This window comes from Triturus cristatus, chromosome 12 (assembly GCF_964204655.1).
Source record: "Triturus cristatus chromosome 12, aTriCri1.1, whole genome shotgun sequence".
Lineage (NCBI taxonomy): Eukaryota > Metazoa > Chordata > Amphibia > Caudata > Salamandridae > Triturus > Triturus cristatus.
The window spans coordinates 87,879,149-87,897,781 of record NC_140595.1 but is presented as its reverse complement, the minus strand read 5'-3'; the positions used below and the strand labels follow the sequence as shown (position 1 = coordinate 87,897,781).

At 45.9% G+C, this 18,633-nt stretch overlaps 1 protein-coding gene across 1 annotated transcript in view; it reads left to right on the top strand.

The window, feature by feature from the left end:
* Window positions 1–18,351: 18,351 nt before the first annotated feature.
* The window catches only part of DPM3 (dolichyl-phosphate mannosyltransferase subunit 3, regulatory), a 37,357-nt gene continuing 37,075 nt past the window's right edge, over window positions 18,352–18,633 (top strand). Inside the window, exon 1 of the mRNA XM_085637431.1 lies at window positions 18,352–18,372. The gene's annotated coding sequence lies outside the window, so the exon portion shown is untranslated. The remainder of the gene's footprint in view (window positions 18,373–18,633) is intronic.

Below are 18,633 nucleotides of genomic sequence, written 5' to 3'. Positions count from 1 at the left end.
CAAGTAACCGATTATTGGCTTCCATCACAACTGCGAAAGCCCTGAAAATGCATATGGAAGGCTGACCCGACACCCAGCCTGAGCCAGATCTTCATTTCCTGGGATATATTCAAAGCAGGACCACAGGAAGTGGCTCTTCTTGCTCTCCGGCAACCTTCTACATCATACACAGGCCACTGGAGTTATGCGGCAGGGGAGGATCAAATTATGAGGCAGGTTTTTACTAAATTATGCAGCAAGAGAAGGCAAATTATGCGACATAATGTAGCACATTTTTTATAGTATTACTTCATGTTTTTCCAATTTTTACACTTGTCAACACTGTGTAGGCATAGGTTGCAGCCCATTTGTACCTGTTTAACACCCACATATAGCAATAAGTAACAGAAAGGGCTTTCCACTGCACGGCAACATGTGTCGCTGCGTTTCTAGCAACTTTTGAACCTTTTAAACTAGAAACACACTTTTTTGTTAAAACCTGCAGATTATGCAGCAGATGATGGATTATGTGGCAAGTACGGCAAATCCATAATTATGTTAAAAAAAATGCCAATGCTGCACAATCGCATAATTCCAGTGGCCCTGATCATACCTGTCTCACCTGTGCTGGGTGATGTTGCGGCTTTATAATAGAAGTCTGTAAACTGTGCTCTTCTCTGCACTGTATGAGGTATATGTATCGGTGCATATATGTGGAGTTAGGTATTGAAAATATATACATACCTACCTGTCAATATTTTTGTCCTCGATATTAAGGTATAACAATATTCCTTACGTAATATTCCAGACCGTCACCATGTTTGAGTTGTAGCAATGGAACCTAGACACTTAGGCCCTCTTCAGCAAGACATTTTCTACAATCCTCCGTTATATTTCTATATGTTCCACGAAGGAGTTACTCTCAACATTGTGGCGCTCATTGCAATTGTAGTATGGTGAAACAAAGGTGTTCCTTTGTGTTTTCTCAGCTAGGTTAATCCCATGCCTGCTCTCATTCATGATCAATGAAGATTGTGCCACCTGTCTAAATCAGTAAGTGGTGTCTCCAGAACTCTGCACCATGCGTTGGATGGCCGACACTCCAATGCATAGGAACCCGCATTGCTCTGGACACAACCAATGCTGCCGCCTGACCTGTCTCCAGATGAGAAAGATTCTTTTGATACTATAGCCTTAGGGCCCAACATAGCGGTCTCTACCGGCCATTAAAGGCCAGCTCCAGCGATAAAGGCCCAAGCTGAAGGCGAGGGACTTTAACAAGGGCACGAGCATTAAATGACCGGTAGAGCCCTCTATGGAGGGCTCTAAGGGTATTAGAAGATCCCGCCCCTAGAGGGCAGAATGCTCTAATTTGTAAAAACAAAGACCTCTCAGAGCCTGAGGGGGTTTAAATCAACAGCTGTGAAATGAAAAAAAAAGTTGGAATGTTGCTCTACGGGCTTCTACCGGCCCATAGAAGCCAGGAGCACTCCACTGTCTCCAAGAGAGCGCTCAATATTCCAATGTTCTAATGAGCTGTAAAATGTGATTCTGTCCTCACATAAATCAAAGTGCCTTATGTAGAGAGAAATGAAATACTGCTCTGGATCCTGCCAGATGCCTCGATGTAGACGTCTTAAGGGGTGCTTTGTGGACAACCGTTCTGCCTTTTCATACATTCTCAAGTGGTCGACTCTGGCAGCCTTTTGATAATACAAATATTACAATTCAGTTTATCCAATGGTTTACTGTATGATTTGTAGAGGGTGCAGAACTGATCAGTTTCTGCCAAAGATGGTTGAGGAGTGGCTTTGGGGGACAGATATAATGAAAGCATATGTCTTGAGGAGTTTTCGGACAGGTTCTTCAGTTCAGCATCGATTACGATCCATGGGCTTTCTGAAATAGCTTAAATGATGAAGGATGGAGACCTATGTCTGTGAATGCCTGGGAGGACCTATCGTGCTACAGCTATTGGGAAAACAAAGCTAACAGGGGTCTAAAGAAATAAAACCAGGGGATAAGATCTATCCTAAATCCTTTGATCATCAGACGATCAATGTTTGACGACAAGGCAAAAACTCAGATGAATGCTGTGTAAGAATAAAAAAAAAAAATCTGACCTTGTGTAATGTAATCTGCTGCTCTTGTGAAGCGATGCAATGGAGTTGGGCTGAGTTCACATTATATAAAACTGCAAAAAAAAAGGTACTCAAAATTGTGATCATTGTATTACCGCCAGATTTTTGACCCAAGGCAAGAAGCATAGAAAGGAAAAAAAAGAAGTAAGGAGTGGGAAGAGAAAGACAGGAAGACAGTGACAAAGAGAAAGTAAAGAGAAAAAAGAACATGCAAGAGACCGGATGTGAGGGTGTTGGAAGAAAATGTATTGGGTGGAATTAAGACTAAGCAGCCTTCATATTCGGGAGCCCCGGCTTTTATGACAGCGATCCCAAGAAAAACATTTTGCCTTGCACTTATTATTATTATTTTTTACAATTTAAGTACAGTCAAATAATGCGCCTGTTAAAACAGTATGAATCTCTTAAAGTAAAAAACTGATTTCAGTAAGGTGAGAATGGGACAGAGGTCTAAAACTATTGCAGCTAACACCCCCCACCTCTTTTGAGATCTTGCAGCTGTAAAGTTTCTGGGTGAGGTCAAACTCTTGATGGTAGACAATGAGCATGAGCCTTCAAACCGTTATGTTAGTGGAATATGATGATTTCAAAAAAAAAAACTGGCCGGTGAGGGATGTGTTTTTGGTTATAATCTACACCTTGACACGGGAATCCTCCAGGAGGCGCTGGCCTCCTGGAGGGATCGCCTTCCCTGACCGGGGCCATCTTGAAGGGTATAATGCACAATAAAAGTAAGGCGATTGCTATGTTTTCACAAATTCAGACATTTGTGGATTGCAGTATTTTTCTGACCCTGGGGCACTATAGTTTTACAGATAGGGTCGTAGATACTTGTTTGGCCTCGTCTGTAATACAGATAGCGTGGGCACATATAAGGTGCCGGCAATAACTTAAAGACATTTCCTCATTCGCATGGGGGGCCTGGTCCTATGCAAATGAAGGAAATATTGTGCCAATATAATTTTTCTCACTCACTTTATTAAATCCACAGTAAAGTTGGCAGCACCCCTTAACTTGTATTATTCATCTAACTTAAGTAACAGTGTATATCCAGTTACCCTGATGGGAATCCTCAATAATTGATCTCTTTGTGGGTGAAACAGCAAATGTTCTCAGGATACGTCCAAGTCCTCTGTTCCTGCTTTCCTCCTGCTAAGAATCGCCACATTTGCCTGAGGATGAGAAAGGAAGTCACGTCAGGATATCCAGCCTCGACAATAAGGGGGTTACGTGGGCTCGAGGATTTACCTCTAGGACTGGTCGCCTTAGAATCTGCATTAGAAGTAAGCCTGGGCACGGACTCCGCTCCGCTGGCGGAGTTTGCGGAATTTTGTATACTCCGCGTTCTGCGGAGAATGTGAAGTTCCTGCAAAACTTCTGAATCCACAGTGGGGCGGCGTTCACTCCTGGACCCTCCCGCCTCCCACCCCCCGCAATAAATATTTTTTAAATCAAATTTACAATTAAAGTAAAATAAAAGCGCACTTGCCTTATCGCACTCCTACCATGACGTACGGGATTACGGCGAGGAGGAACATGGCAGCCCGGGACGCCTCGGAAAGGTAAGTGCGCTTTTATTTTACTTTAATGGTAAACTTTATTTTTAAAAATATTTATTGCGGGGGGGGGGGGGGTGCGGAGCGGAGCTCCACGGAGTTTCTGGCCAACTCCATAGAGCTCCGCGTAGAGCAACTCCGCCTGCTCCCTCCGGGCTTGATTAGAAGGTCAGGAAGGCTATGGAAGACTTTTCATTGCGGTTAGGGTGTCAGGTCGTCACTGGTGGAGGTCAGGGGGAGGGACTTCCAAATTATGAGTGGTAGCCCAGCTTTATAATCAGACCTCATCTCTTAGGAACGGGCCTGGCATCTTTCTACATTGTATTAGCTTCCTCGCTATCGCTACTGATACTTCACCGTTATTGTTTCCCTCACCTTTGTTATTTTGTTTCCTTTCCCATTCCCTCTGTTCTCTGACCCTCTTGTCTGAATTCTGACTTTCCCTCTGGATTGTGATTTTGGTTGTGGTTGCTGAAAAGTTGCCTGAACTCTGACTTGCTCTCTGTATTACGGTTTGGTTGTGTTTGCTGACCGGTTGCCTGTACTCTGACGTGCCCCCTGGACTGTGATTTTGGTTGTTTTGCTTAAAAGTTGCCTGAACTCTGAGTTGTCTCTGGTTTATGCTTTGGCATTGATTGATGTGCTTGTTCTCCCACTTCCTGCTTGAATTCCAGGTTTGCTTTCGATCTGGGATTCCACCACTGATGTTGACAGCTTCCTTAACTGTGGTTTGGGTTCCATGCAGCCCACCTTTAAGCATTATCACCAGTACCTTCCTTTCTAACATAATTTCATTAATTATGCAACATATTGAAACCTTGTTTGTTTTTCATACCTTTACCATACGTTTCAAACACTCCCTGAAGTACAAGAGATGTGTGGTTGACGAGATGGCACAATTCCAGCGGTTCTTCTCGCTCTCCCATTTACCCTCCCGCTGGGGTTTAGATTTGCTATTCGTCATCACTCATGGGCTGGGCTAAGTTCTGGGGAGAGGGGTGGACTGCCTTCAGACTCTGTTGGTCAAGATCCTCAAACCCTGACACTGCCTTACTCCATGAGAGAACCTTGGTCCCCAGTCCCTCTCTTATTCTCCAAACCCCTCCTCAGGGTTGGGAAACATATCTTATCTGGGTTGGAACAATCCTCAACAGGGGACTTATGATGGGCAGATCATGGTTACTCCTCTTAAATAAAGCTTTCATGGTAAATCCTGCTTCCTCTGCCCTTTTAGTAACTGTTTCCCCTATTCCTACACATCCTTTAGGAGCCTCGCCTCAAGGTTTGCCTTGGATAAGGCAATGAGGTCCTAAGACTGGGGGGATTCATTATGAAAGGATAAGTAGGTGCTACGGCACATCAGTGATCTGCAAAGCCAGTGATAAGAGTTGTTTTTCTCTATGTGGCGTACACTGTTTTAATGTATGTTAGAACTTCGCAAGCCATTACATACTGGTATTTTACATCATAGTGAATACATAGTTTACCATTATATCGCAATTTTATTAGGTCTGTGAAATGACCACATCGGGTGTCAATGCATCACATTTTTTTTATCACTTTTCTTTAATTCCCTTTACAAAAGTAAATGTTTAAGTGTTTAAACATGTGTTTTTTAGGCGTTCATATTAAAAACATAGAAATAGAAAAAAGACAACAATGCAAATTTCAAAATGGCAGGCTCCGTGACTGAAACTGCAAGCACAAATTTCCATGAATATGAAATGAAATATTAACCGTAAATGTCAGCCAGATTAATTTTAATAGAAATCAAAACTGCAAAAAGCAATCATTTTTGCTTAAAAAATAATGTACCAACAATTGCACTTATACATAAAATTGCAGTGAATCACAAAGATCAGCCCAGAGTAGACTGCGCTGGAGAGAAGGCCAGGAACAGTGTTGTCTCTAGTCTATTGACGCTTAGGGCTCCTGCATCTATCAACCTGTCCTTGGTCCAAGCAAAAAAAGAAAATAATGCTTCAATAATAATAAAAACATAACATTTTAAAGAGGGGTAATATTGTTCGCTTCCCTTTTTTGTGTGCTTTGGGTCTCCATTGGAGGTTTTTGTAGGCCTCAGATATCTGCTGGTGGTGTCTGCAGTGTTGGTATGCATCAGGTCTTTACCGGTGTTGTCCACAGACCTTCGGTCTCCACTGATGGTGTCTACAGGCTCCAGGTCATTTATGGCATTGCTTCCGGTCATTACTGGTGACTTCAGGTCTCCACGAATGTATGTCGTTACAACGAATTCCGTTGCAACGCATGCCTTTACCACGCATGCGTTACAACGGAATGATTTTTCCTCGCATAATCTTTACCACTTATATTCCTTTACCACGCATACTTGCATGGTAATGGAATACTCTTGGTAAAGGTTATACCCCTCCCCTGTACCCTTACGTGATCCCCCTTCCCTCAATACTTTTTATAATTACCCCTGCCCGTTACCCTCAATTTATATATATATATTTTAAATTTGTATTTCCCTTACCTCTTCACGTCGTCTCTTCGTTCTTCCTTCGTGACTGACGTTATACGCCTTACATTTGAAGCGTCATTTCCTTTCACATAAAACGACGTTGATTTCCTCTACTTCCCCACGTTATTTCATTTTTTTTTGGGGGGGGGGGGACCCCTCCCACCCCCCTTTCTTTTCTCATTTTTCTTTTTTTTGGGGGGGGAGACCCCCCAAGCCCCCTTTTTTTCTAATTTTTGCCTTTAACTCACGTCTTCGCCGACACTAAAAAAGGACTAAATGGGACGAGGAAGAAGACGTTTCAGCTTGCGTGGTAAAGACGTTCGTGGAAGGAATACGCGTTGTATAGACGTTTACGTGGTAAGTGTACCGTTGTAAACGTAACGCGTGGAAATGCCTTTGTGGTAAAGGATGTTTCCCGTCTCCACCAGTGACTGTTGGCCTCTGGTGGTTGCAGGTGGCGTCTTGATGGAGCTGTCTGTGTGCTTCCGGTTTCTGCAGGAGATGATTGTAGGCCTTGGGTATCTGTTGGTAGTGCATAGAGATGTCTGTTTGCGTCTGTTCTCTTCTACCAGTGCATCTAGGCATCAAAATTCCTCTCCAGTGTCTATAACCCTCATATTTTGGGTGACCGTGTGGATAGGTCCCACATCTCATTGCCGCTTTGTCTACATCTAAACTTATGTTGGCAGCAATTGCAGCTTTTGGTCTCCTCTGGCTGGCACTGTGGCGTGGGGTGGTCACCTCATTCAGTATAATCACAGCCATTGTATGAGGGTTCAGGCCTCTGGCATGTGAGGCTACAAAGCTCGTGTCTCACCTGTAGTTGTGTTTGGCCTCATCCCTGTGCAGGCTGCATCAGCGCGTGGAGGCACCATCTGCCGTGTTCTAAGCCCGGGGCTTTGCTGTGGCTGTCTGAGTGTGTGTGTGTTGTTTATGCTGGGGGTGTCTGTGTGCCCCATCCTTCTGCTGGCACAGAGACGGCTCTGTGCACAGCTCTCCAAGTCATCCTTACTGTACCTCTGTCTAGACACGCAGTCTGTGCCTCGGTACACCTGGGCAGGCTGTGCACGAGGCGGAGCGAGCGCGGCCCTCCAGCTGCTTTCACTGTGTGTGTGTTTTTAGACTTTGTATTATAATTGAATCTATATTTGTCGGCCCCTAAGGCCGGGGTAGATCGCATTCCCTGCAGCGGAGGCAGAGCACCTCTCACTGCTGATTGGCAGATGTTGATGCGAGTCTGACGTTTGATAACGTATCTCTTCACCCAGGCACCCTACAGGTCTCCACGAGCCGAGGGCATGTACAGTCTCCAGCTTTACCTCGTTCATTACTTTTCTGCTGCAATGTCAGCTGGCGCTCGCGCACAGAACGAATGTTGTGGCTGTGCGCGCGGACGGAATTCTGACACTGTACGCGCGCACAGATGGAATGATGACATTATGCGCGCACGCACAGAATGGAATGTTAAGAGGCTGTGTGCGGAGATGGAATGTTGATACAGTGCGCGTGGATGGAATGTTGGCATTGCGCGCGCGCGCACACCAAATGGAATGTTACGAGACTGTGCGCAGGGATGGAATGTTGATACTGTGCGCAGGGATGGAATGTTGATACTGTGCGCGTGGATGGAATGTTGGCACTGTGCGCGGACATCTGATATATAACACTTCGGTCTCTGATGGTCGAGGCCAATTGCTCTCCTCAGCTGGCTCTCGCGACGTTTCCACTTTCCGGTTAATAAAACCTTCTGCACTACCCCATCATCTCTTACTTCGCTCTCCAGTTTGTGACGTCATTTCTCTTCACACCCTCGTTGTATCAGATGAATAAAGTAATTAACAATTCAGTTTACAGATTGTTAAGAACTCGACAGGAAAACCATCAAAAAGCAGAGGACCACTCGATGAAACACAATGTATATAGACACATACACAACAGAGAATATATTAAACATACATGTTAAACTGCACTCAGAGTATAAGAGGGGGGAATAATGTGGGCGCATTTAGCAACGTAGATTAATGCATCCGCTCCAGAGATCTGTGTGGGGTATAAGGTGTGCTGGCTCCAATCTCCCCCATTCAACTTAACCTTTCATGCTTCTCAGGTAGATAAAAGTGACGTGACTAAACATTGATATATAACCGCAATTTTGCCAGCAAGCAATATATAAAAAGTGAATATTATTTTATTATAGCACTGTTATCAACTGTATTCAGTGGCGGCTCGCGGAGGGAGTGCTGCGGGGCTAGGTGGGGCAGGGTGGGGGGTTAGTGGAGTCGGACATACAACGGCATGGAGTAAGACGTAAATAAATAAATAAAACTATTTACCTTGCGCTCGCTGCAATCCCATCTCGGCGGTGCAGCAAGCGCAAGGTAAATGTTTGTATTAGTTTAATGCAGAGAACATTGGGCACGTTAATCGTTTACTTTAGCAATGCGGGTAGTATGGCAGGTTTATCATCGAGGATGGAGTGGCGGAGGTTTCCGCGTGCAGTAAACTTTTGAGCGGGTTAGAATATCACGACAGCACTCAGGGGCTGTTTTGTTAATCACTGTGTTTGAACAGGGTACTGTTATGTTTGACAGATCGATCCGATCATTACCGCACGTGTTTATGCAAAGTTATTATAGCATCTAAGAAAGGATGGGTTTTATGTTATTTTCATACTTAAACAGCTTCCCCTGACGAAGTGCACTATAAAGGCCCAAAATGCATTGGGATCAAGTTTTCAAGTTGTAAAACGTGAATTAAATGTCCCTACGTGAAGCGGTAAGAGGCCTGGATAGACACAACTGTCTCAAGAGAAGAAAATGGGTCTTCGGACAGTATTATCGACAATAAGAAAGTCAAGTTGAATGAACTCTGGAAAAACATGGAATAAAATATTGAACATGAAAAGGTTGTAAATCACTTTTTGGAAGCTGTGCGATTGGTAACGCAGCACTGAGTTGCTGCAATCTGAGTTGGCAAGGCCAGTTTTCCCCCTGGAGCTTGTCTGTCATGGACTCACTGTGTTTAGATGTTGATTCTCCGTCCTCCCATGCAGTCTAGTATTGATTTGAAGCTCCTATTTGTGACTTTTATGTGTGTCGCGTGACTGCATTGTAGTGTATATTGTATTGCAGCATTTCTATAGCTCTTTCCTACCTGTGGTTAGGCCTCAAAGCACATTCCAGATGGTCTATTACTTGGATGGGGACTAGCGCACGGATGGGGGAAGGGTGGTGGATCTACAGGCGACCATTTTGTTTTTCGCTTGAGTTAAGTTGAAGATGATTCTTAAGCATCCGTTGTTCCACCACCATTAGACCACGGTTGAGTCCCAGCGGCATGACTCGCACTGGTTGTTCCAGCTGTAAGATCTGAGTATCATCGGCATAGATTGGGAAGGGGAATAGGTAAAGATTGAGCTGCAGGGGTGGTAACCGTTTAGCTGTCTGGGATGCTAGTTTGATAGGTAAATGGTGAAGAGTATAAAGGAGATAATGAGACAATTTAGCATCTACCCTGATGGGGCCTATAATCCAGCTGCGGGCTTCCCCCGATCCCAATGTAATATAGTCTTTTGGCAAATAGTTGGTGGTTCGCCATGTCACATGTTATCGGGAGGTCGATTAGGAGTAGGGCAGCAACTCAAGCATCAACAGGGTTCTTGTGGTCATCTCTGATGGAGATTGATGATGGTTCCATGCATCTCCCGGGCCTCCAAACATTCTATCTGTATCTTTTATGTTAAATGAAGGTTGAACTATAGGAAAAAGCTGTGTTTTTACCTAAGAATGGCCCACTAGATATTGGTCTGTAGCTTACTGGATCATCTTAGCTGAGCCTCTTTTTTTTAGTATTGGTTTAATGTAATATGTTTTCAGGTCAAACAAATTCTCCAGCTAATGTGGAGGAGTTGAAGCTCTCTCTCACCTGTGACAAAGTATTCTAGTTGAAAGGTTGTGAACATATTTGGCATCAAGGGTCCCTCAGGGCACTTGCCATGTTTACACTTTGAAGCAGATCGTTTTTATTTCTCTGTCAGTCGTTGTACAGGGGTAGCTTACCTTGTCTGCTCAAGATTGCCTGTTTTGCGGACAATGCCGCAGGAGGCTGCTGTTGCTTGGTGTTGGGATGAAATAGGTTTGAAGGTTATTCGTTTTTCAATGAAGTGTTTTGCTAATGCATCACCCAGCCCTTCTGATTGGTTTACACTTGCTGGGCTGCTAGCAGGGTTACTGAGTTCATTGATTATTTTGAAGACCTCTTTGGGGAATCTTGTAATGTCAGAGATGTGTTTAGAGTAGTGGCTTCTCTTGGCCTCTTTGATGGAGGTTATGTACTTTCCTGGCTGCTTCAGATGTTGATTTTTATCGTCGCAGAGGTGTGTGTCCTCCATAATCCTTCGAGGGATCAGGATTCTGTTGTTGTGCTTATGAGTTGAACCAACCCGCCTTTCTTTAGCTTGCTCAAAGCTGTATTGTTTTGAGTGGGACCACTGCCTCGAATGCATTTGTTGAACATCGATGGAGCTATTGTGTAGCCGTTCCTGATCGAAGGGAAGGAAGTGCGGAGTTGGTCTTGAAATGAGTTTACATAACAGTTCTTTCGTGTATAGTTGCTGTGGTTGTCATGGGGTCTGAAAACCTTGTGTTGCCACTGGTAGCTTGAAATGACTGAGGCAGTGAGGGTATTTTCTATGACTGATTAGACTTTTAGAAGACGAATGTAGCAGCAACTGTGTGGCCAGGAAAGCGGATGGATCCACTGATCAATTGGTGGCAAAGTGCTTCATTGTAAGCAAGAAGGCATGAAGTGTTGCATAGGCAGTAGCGGCTGGCAGGGAATGGGAGTGAAGGGTCGGGGGAACAATATTTAAAAAAAATACTACTTATCTCTTCCGCCGGCCGCGTTTCTGCTCCTCTTCTCCTGCAAGTCCCGGAATCAGGAAGTACCCAGTCTCCCCATAGCCAATCACAATGCTGCGATGCAGCATTGTGATTGGTCTGAGCGCCATGGATCGGCGCTCAAATGAGGACTGGGGGCCTGGTCATGTTTCCCACCATGCTGTATATGCAGCCTGTTGAGGAACATGCAAAGTGCGCATGACTGTTTGCCAAGACGGCCGGCCAAGCAGCCATGCGCACTTGGAGTGTGCAAACCACTCCTCTCTTTGTGCCTCAAGCCCCACCTGCCCTAACCGAGACCCGAACCTGAGAAAAATAAAATGATAATAACTGCGTTAGTATCATTTTATTTTTCCTGCTCAAAGGGCAGTGGGGCGACGCTCCTCCGCCTTAGTAGAGGAGCCGCCCCTGTGAGTAGGACTAGTTAATCAAACCAGGAGTTAAGATTGCCTGGGATACATAGATTCAGATTGTTCACTGAAATAATCGCAATTAAATCCACCAAGGCATTGCAAAAGCAGTGTTGTGAGAGGGCGGTCGATAGAGGAGAAGAAAGGGGGCTGAGGGGGTTGTGGATGGAGAGCAGTGAAAAAGTACAGATTTGTGTTTTGAGACAGTGAAGTCTTTAATGTTTGATGTGGATAAATTCTTTTTGTGAACTCCACCTGTTGTTATTTGGTCAATGTCGGAAGAAGTTTAGGTATCCGTTGGGAATTGCTTTGTGCAGTGTGGGCGCCTTCTCATTGCTTAGCCAGGTTTCAGTGATAAAATAGAGTCATGGTATGGGGTCTACCAGTGTGTCATAGATGTGATTTGTTTTTCTTCGTTCGATTTTTGTTTAGTGATCTGAAATTGATTGTCATGTAAGAGAAAAGATCATTGTCATGTGTGGAAAGAGTTGTTGTATCTGATTAGTTGTGTCTCGCTATTGATTGCTTCTGAAATCTGGTTGGCTGTGTTTTGCTAATGATTGCTTTTACTCGAGGGTGAGAGTTAGCAACTATCAAAGTCACTTTTTAAAGCCAGGTCTGAATCTATAATAGCAGCTGGGCTTTTAAAGTTCCTTCATCCAATGAGCATGGCAGGTGGGAAGGTATTACCAGATCCTCGCAGTTGGTGGTCTGTAGCGCCTACTAGTGTTAGTAAGCATGCCCTTTGTAGATTCCTTTAGTCAATACTGCTGCAGGTCTAAACTTTGTGATAGTGCGATTAAGTAGTGACTGAGAATGATTTGAGGTTTTCTGTTCCTAAGCTGGCCCATGTGCGGCAATAGTTCCGATGAGTGGTCTGGACGTGACTCTAGTTGCAGCTCAGGCCGGTGAGGCTGCAGCGGTGAACAGCAGGTGTAGTGGTAGGTTTGTCAAGCTGCTCCTGTAGGCAGAGCTGGAGTGTTTGTTCTCATATCCAGCTAGCATTACCCAAACCAAACTAGTCCTCAGTTATTTTGATCAGTGCTGAGTCAGGACTAAAACCCCATACTTGGCACTTGTTACAAAATGGAGTTAGCTTTATTACTGGTTAAGTAGCACATAAGGTTGAGCACTTGCTGCAGAGACCTGTAATGATGCAGCTAAAACCTTCAAATCCCTGTAAATCAGACTTAACCATAGACCCTACTGAGGGCGACAGAAGTACAATTGACTTGGACAATGGGCCACTTATTGTTAGACCCCAAGAGACAATTCAGTGTGTGGTGTGTTCTACAAAAAGTTTAAAAGCGAATGTTGTATAGATGTCACCGAGTCACAAACCTGTGTTCATTCAAGGGTGCCTACTCAGAGCTTGTAGAGTGCAGTGAGAACTAAGGACCCCTTAGTACTCCCAAGACCTGAGCGTGTTTGTCTCTCTCTCTCTCCCAGGCCACTAATAAGAATATTTATTCCCACTAATTTGCTGTTTAGTGACTGAAAAACAAACGAATCCCCGGATTCCTCCCTTCTACCCCTGCTCTGTCCAGGAAGAGGTTAATTGTGTTTACTTTCCCAGAGGAGACCTTGACAAAATACAAACAGAGCAATGTGCAGGAAGTGTGTTTGAGGTCAGCAGTGAGGCGCAGTGGTGGGGAGTTGGGGCATGGGGAGAGAAAAAAAACTACACAGTGTTAAAAAAAACTGTTGAGTTTCAGCCTCTGTCCTTACCTTTATTGTCCCTTACAGGAGGGGTAGCAAGGGACGTGCCAGGGGTACAGAAGGGCATGACAAGGGGCAGGTTGAGCCAAGGTGGGCCCGAGCCTGGCACCGGCCAGAGGATAACTCTAACCCAGCACTGGGTCCAATTGAAACACCAGCCTGGGTACGGCCCACTTTTCCCTTCTGTACCAGCCAGGGTACTGCCCACTTTTCCCTCCTGTGTGCAGTTTCGTAAAACAAATAAAACCAACCAGAGGCTTCAAAATGAATGAGATCTGTTATGAAGCACCATGAGCTTGGAAATGGGCATTTTTCACTTTCCAATTGGATTGTAGTACAAGAAAAGGAGAGTATGTCTAGCAGCCTGCAACCGGTTGAACCTCGAACTCTAAGCTTGTAACCTGCGAGCAAGTCCCAGGCCACATTCTGAGACGTTACAAAGTATTTTTCTTTCTGAGACTTCACAAAGGATTCTTATTTCGATTGCCTTCCCTCCATCGCTGTATAGAGAACTTTCATAAACAGTTATTGGTGGTAAGTAGGCGTAGGCATGAAATTCCGCTCTGCTTGCGGGGTTTGTGGAGTTTTTCCCACTCCACGTAGCACGCGGAGTTCCGAAAAACTCCGCTACGCAGATTTTTTTCCTCGCTCACGCTCACCAACATTAAGTTGGGGAGCGAGGAAAATCTTACTCCAGATCACATCCCGGTGAGGTTCCTCAATGTGGGCTGTCACGGATGATCGAGTTGAGATGCTTCCGTTTGCGTTGAGGAAGCTGCCGCTCTAGTAGAACATCTACTCAAGCAACAGAAAGAAGCAGCGCCGTCTTGCGCTGCATGTGGCGCCGTTCGCGCTGATTTTACAGCCCAGGACAAACAACCGGTGCTAAAAAGCAGTGCGAACGGTGCGACGTAACACACTCCGCTACTTGCATGACTCCGCTTAGCACAGCAGAGTTTTTTGGTCCGCCCAGGCCTGGTGGTAAGTCAAGGAAGGGCAATGGATGTGTACCAGTAGATGGAGTACCCTGCTCGTCTTGCAATGCAAATTTGTACTATGGGGAACATATGATGTGTTTTTAAGTCTGGTTTTTGACAGCAAAGTTGTCAAACCTGCCTATTGCTTACAATATACAAAGAGTGGGCATCAGGTTCCGCCCTCTTTCAATCTTTGCCGTACATGGAACAGCCTCTTTCATCCATAGGTTTGAAAGTCTGTCAATTACATCTTTGCTCATCCCAGAAAAGTAAGTATGTCTCACCTAATGCTATAATCAATCAATCAATCAGGGGGTTTATAAAGCTCGCTACTCACCCGTGAGAGTCTCAAGGCGCTGGGGGAGGAGTGCCACTCTGTTTAGCCGAAAGAGCCAGGTCTTGAGGGTCTTCCTGAAGGTGTTCAGGTTGGAGGAACGTCTGATGTCTGCCGGTAGCTCGTTCCAGGTCTTTGCCGCGATGTGGGAGAACGATCTTCCGCCTGATCTGGCTCTGTGGATCCGCGGGGTGTTGGCCAGTGCGAGGTTGGATGATCGCAGGTTTCTTATGGGTACGTGGAAGTTAACTCTGTCATTTAGGTATTTGGGTCCGTAGTTTTGCAAGCACTTGTAGGCGTCAGTGAGGATTTTGAAGGTGACCCTCTTCTCCACGAGCAGCCAGTGGAGTCGCCGCAGGTGTTGGCTGATGTGTTCGCGCCGGGGGATGTCGAGGGTGAGTCTGGCTGCGGTGTTCTGTATTGTTTGCAGTTTGCGGAGTAGGGACTTGTTGATGCCGGCGTAGAGTGCGTTGCCATAGTCAAGTTTGCTGGTGACGAGTGCGTGGGTGACTGTTTTCCTTGATTATGGGGGGATCCATTTGCAGGTCTTTCGGAGGATGTGGAGGGTGTTGAAACAGCTGGAGGTGACGGCATTGACCTGTCGGTTCATGGAGAGTGATGCGTCGAGTACGATGACGAGGTTCTTTGCGTGGTCTGATGGGGTGGGTGGGCTTCCGAGGGCGGTGGGCCACCAGGTGTTGTCCCATTCTGAGGGGGTGGTTCCAAAGACGAGGACTTCTGTTTTCTCAGCGTTGAGTTTTAGGCAGCTGTTAGTCATCCAGATTGCCACTTCTTGCATTCCTCTCTGAAAGTTGAGTTTGTCGTGGTGGGGTCTTTGGCGAGGGAGGATGAGCTGGGTGTCGTCGGCGTAGGATATGATGTTGAGGCCATGTTGAGGCTGTTTGTGCGTATCCTCCCGCATCCACTCGAGTACCTGGATTGAACTGCATGAGGGACTACTTCACAACTTTGGCCCCCTCTAGTGACTCCTGCTTGCTCCCTCTTGTGGATCTCCCTCTAATATTCTAATTCAAAATACCTTAGTACATTAAACCCAGACCTACTGACTTTCCTTGTGCCAGCTATGAATCCATGTATTTGGTGGGGAGAACTATTATAATTTAGCATTTAGTGATCAAATAATTCTGTGCTTACCCAAATTTCCAGAACGATTTCCTAATTTTCCGGGTAGATTTCTCTTGTGTCTTGCATACTTTTTAAGTTTCCTTTATTGACCACCTTGAAAACAAAGTAGTCTAGTGCTGAACACGTCACACCTTGGCTAGTAGGACCATGCTGGGCCCCTAGCTCAGCTCAGTTCTCCCTGTAATACTATAAAGTGTTTGAAAACCACAAAATTAACTGCTAGCCCTAATTGTGGAAACAGGGGCCACTGATCGTCCATGAGGCGCTTCTGATTAGAAGTCCTGGACAATGGCAGAGATGGGTGTGGGTCCTGTTACTTGAATGGCAGAGCAGAAGCGAGATGCAAGTAGAAACTAGGGTTTTCTTGGTATGTGTGTTTCACTACTAGGCTAACCTTGGGGACAGCAGGCCAGGATTGGATGCACTGCAGTTGTGTTTGCCTGTCCCAATTGTGGTGAGGACTGAGGTGCATCATGTGAGCTACTTTGGATCTGCTGTGGCTCTCAGGACTAGAATCCATTTGATGCAGGTAAGGACTAAGGTGCCATGACTCTGGACAAGGCCTAATCAGTGACAGAGCAGGGAGTGATTAAACTGGCCATACTGTGTGTTGGTCCCTGTACTTGAATAGCGAGGGTGCTGTGGCATGAAGGACCATTTTGTCCTCTGGGACCTCTTACTGCCTTGGTACCTCCTGATCTCAGAGGTCAGGGAAACAGGGACAAGAACAGCCATGTTTCTGCCTGAAGTTACCTTATCTTGTTCTTCCCATGCCTTTCAGTAGCAAAAATTGAGTCTACTAAAGGAATAAGTCTGGCAGGAGGGGTCAAAACCCTGAGATGCCATCACATGTAAAGGTTTTATGATGTCACTTCCTGTACCCGGGTATATAAGAGCAATCCTATTCCTCCCAAGTGAACCAGGGTTTATTGATAGAACAGACGTCCCTGGGATACATTATATTTGAGGTCCAATGGCAGAGCCTCTTGTGGGTCTGACTGCAAGGACAGGAGGGCACTGCAGATCAGGCTGAAGGCACTGTGTCATGTCTATGGAAGGCTCTAATGTCTGGGATAGCAGGGTGGGGTATGGAAGACAGGACTGAGGAGCAGTGACAGTGCTGGATTTTACAACAGCGAGGAGTGCGAGTAGTTAGGGTTGAGGTACTTTGGCAATGAAGCATGGGGGTCCCAGTGTTAGTACAGCAATGAGTTCAGCTGATTAGGATTAAATAATGTGGCAGAACCGTGGTCTGACACCATTACTGCAATTAAAGGATGGTCAGGAGGTCTTGATTGGGGTGACGCCGTAGAACTGTAAGTGATCACTTTACTGGGGTAGTGAACTGTTTATTGCAAAGCATTCGGAGCGTCATAGTACAAATGTCGCGGTGTCGATCAGGACAGGGTGCACGGATACAACTGTGTGTAAGCCCTATAATTGCTATGGCTTGGGGTCACTATTGAGGTGCACTGGTGGGGTTGTGTGTGGCCCCAAATGAGAGGAATATTTGGGGACAGCATATTAAATGGAGGCGCGCTGGCAGAGCAGGGTGAGGACACCAATCCTGGTGAAACCGGGCACTTCGGGAGGTAGTTGTAGGTGAGAATTGTAGTGCACTGTTTGTGGGTCCAAACAGTGGAGTAGCAGCTGGAAATCTGGATTGTGGTGCACTGAGGGTAGGGAAGGAGGGAGGGAGTAAGGGAGGGAGAGGGTAAGAGAGGGAGTGCGGGAGAGAGAGAGATTGTGTGTGTGTGGCGTGTGTACGTCCAGTTAGTGTAGTAGCAGGGTAAGATACAGGTCAGGCCTGGGGGGGCCCAGCAGATATGTTTGTAGAGATCACACTACGGGAACAGAACAGCATGGTATGTTATTGTAGATCAGCATTGAAGTGCTGTGTGTGGGGCCAGTCAGTGGAAACACAGAGGGGTCTTGTTATCAGGATTGAGGTGCATCGACAGAGCTGTGAGTAGGGGTTCCGGATGTAGTTGTAGGTCAGTGTAGAAGTGTTCTGTGGGGAGGGGGTGGTGCTGTGGAAAAGCAATTGTAGTAGGAAGTAGGAAGTCAACACACACACACGCATGCACACCCACCCACACACACACACACACCCCAATCTTTATTCGGTCTAATAAAGGCCATAAAAGTACAAACGTACATAAGATTACAAAATTCATCATTGCACATTGAAGTTTAAAACTATTCAGCAATCGATAAAACTACTTTAAAAGAAGACTTAACTTTAGCATGTTTTAAAATTCCATATTTCAGCAAATAACACGTTCAGGGGGCGATATATTAATTAGTGTGCAGTCCTGTCACTATAATAACTGAGGGAGGTGGACTGACAGAGCTGTGCATAGAGGCCGGCTTGTTGTCGTCAGTCAGTGTTGATCTGCTGTGTGGACCCAGTCAGTTGAATTGCATAAGGTGTCAGGCGCTTTTTGGCCGTTGCGGGCCATTGTTCTTCTAGTCTGTGGGGAGCTTTCACAACACCACCGAGTGTTTTTCTTCCCGCCTTGATCTGCTGTCTGGACAGCCCGGCTGGGCCACTTTCCTTTCTGGCCTGTGAAAAGGTGGAAGTGAGTAAATTCAACGTGGCGTGTCGCGGAGAGGGCCTGGCGAGTGAGCTGTGAACAGAACCTTTCCCAGGAATATTTGCCCGCGTCTGGGAAGTGCGATGTTTACTGGTTTCCATTCCCACCGGCTCTGCCTACACAGCCCACGGTAGGAACAATAGGCGGTGTGTGGGAACCGACGTGCGCACGCACTGCCGGCGTCAGCACGTCACCGGCAGTCCCACATCACTCAGGGCTCGCGGATCACCTGCTCGGAGGCATACAAAGGTCTCACTGGGAGTATGGTATTTACACAGACAAGTTATATGCAGGGGCCCTAAAATCCCTGTATTCTGCAGCTACAACGTGTAAGCAAGGGTTTACCATACTTGCAACATAATCAACCACTTGCTGCACAGTTTATAGATTT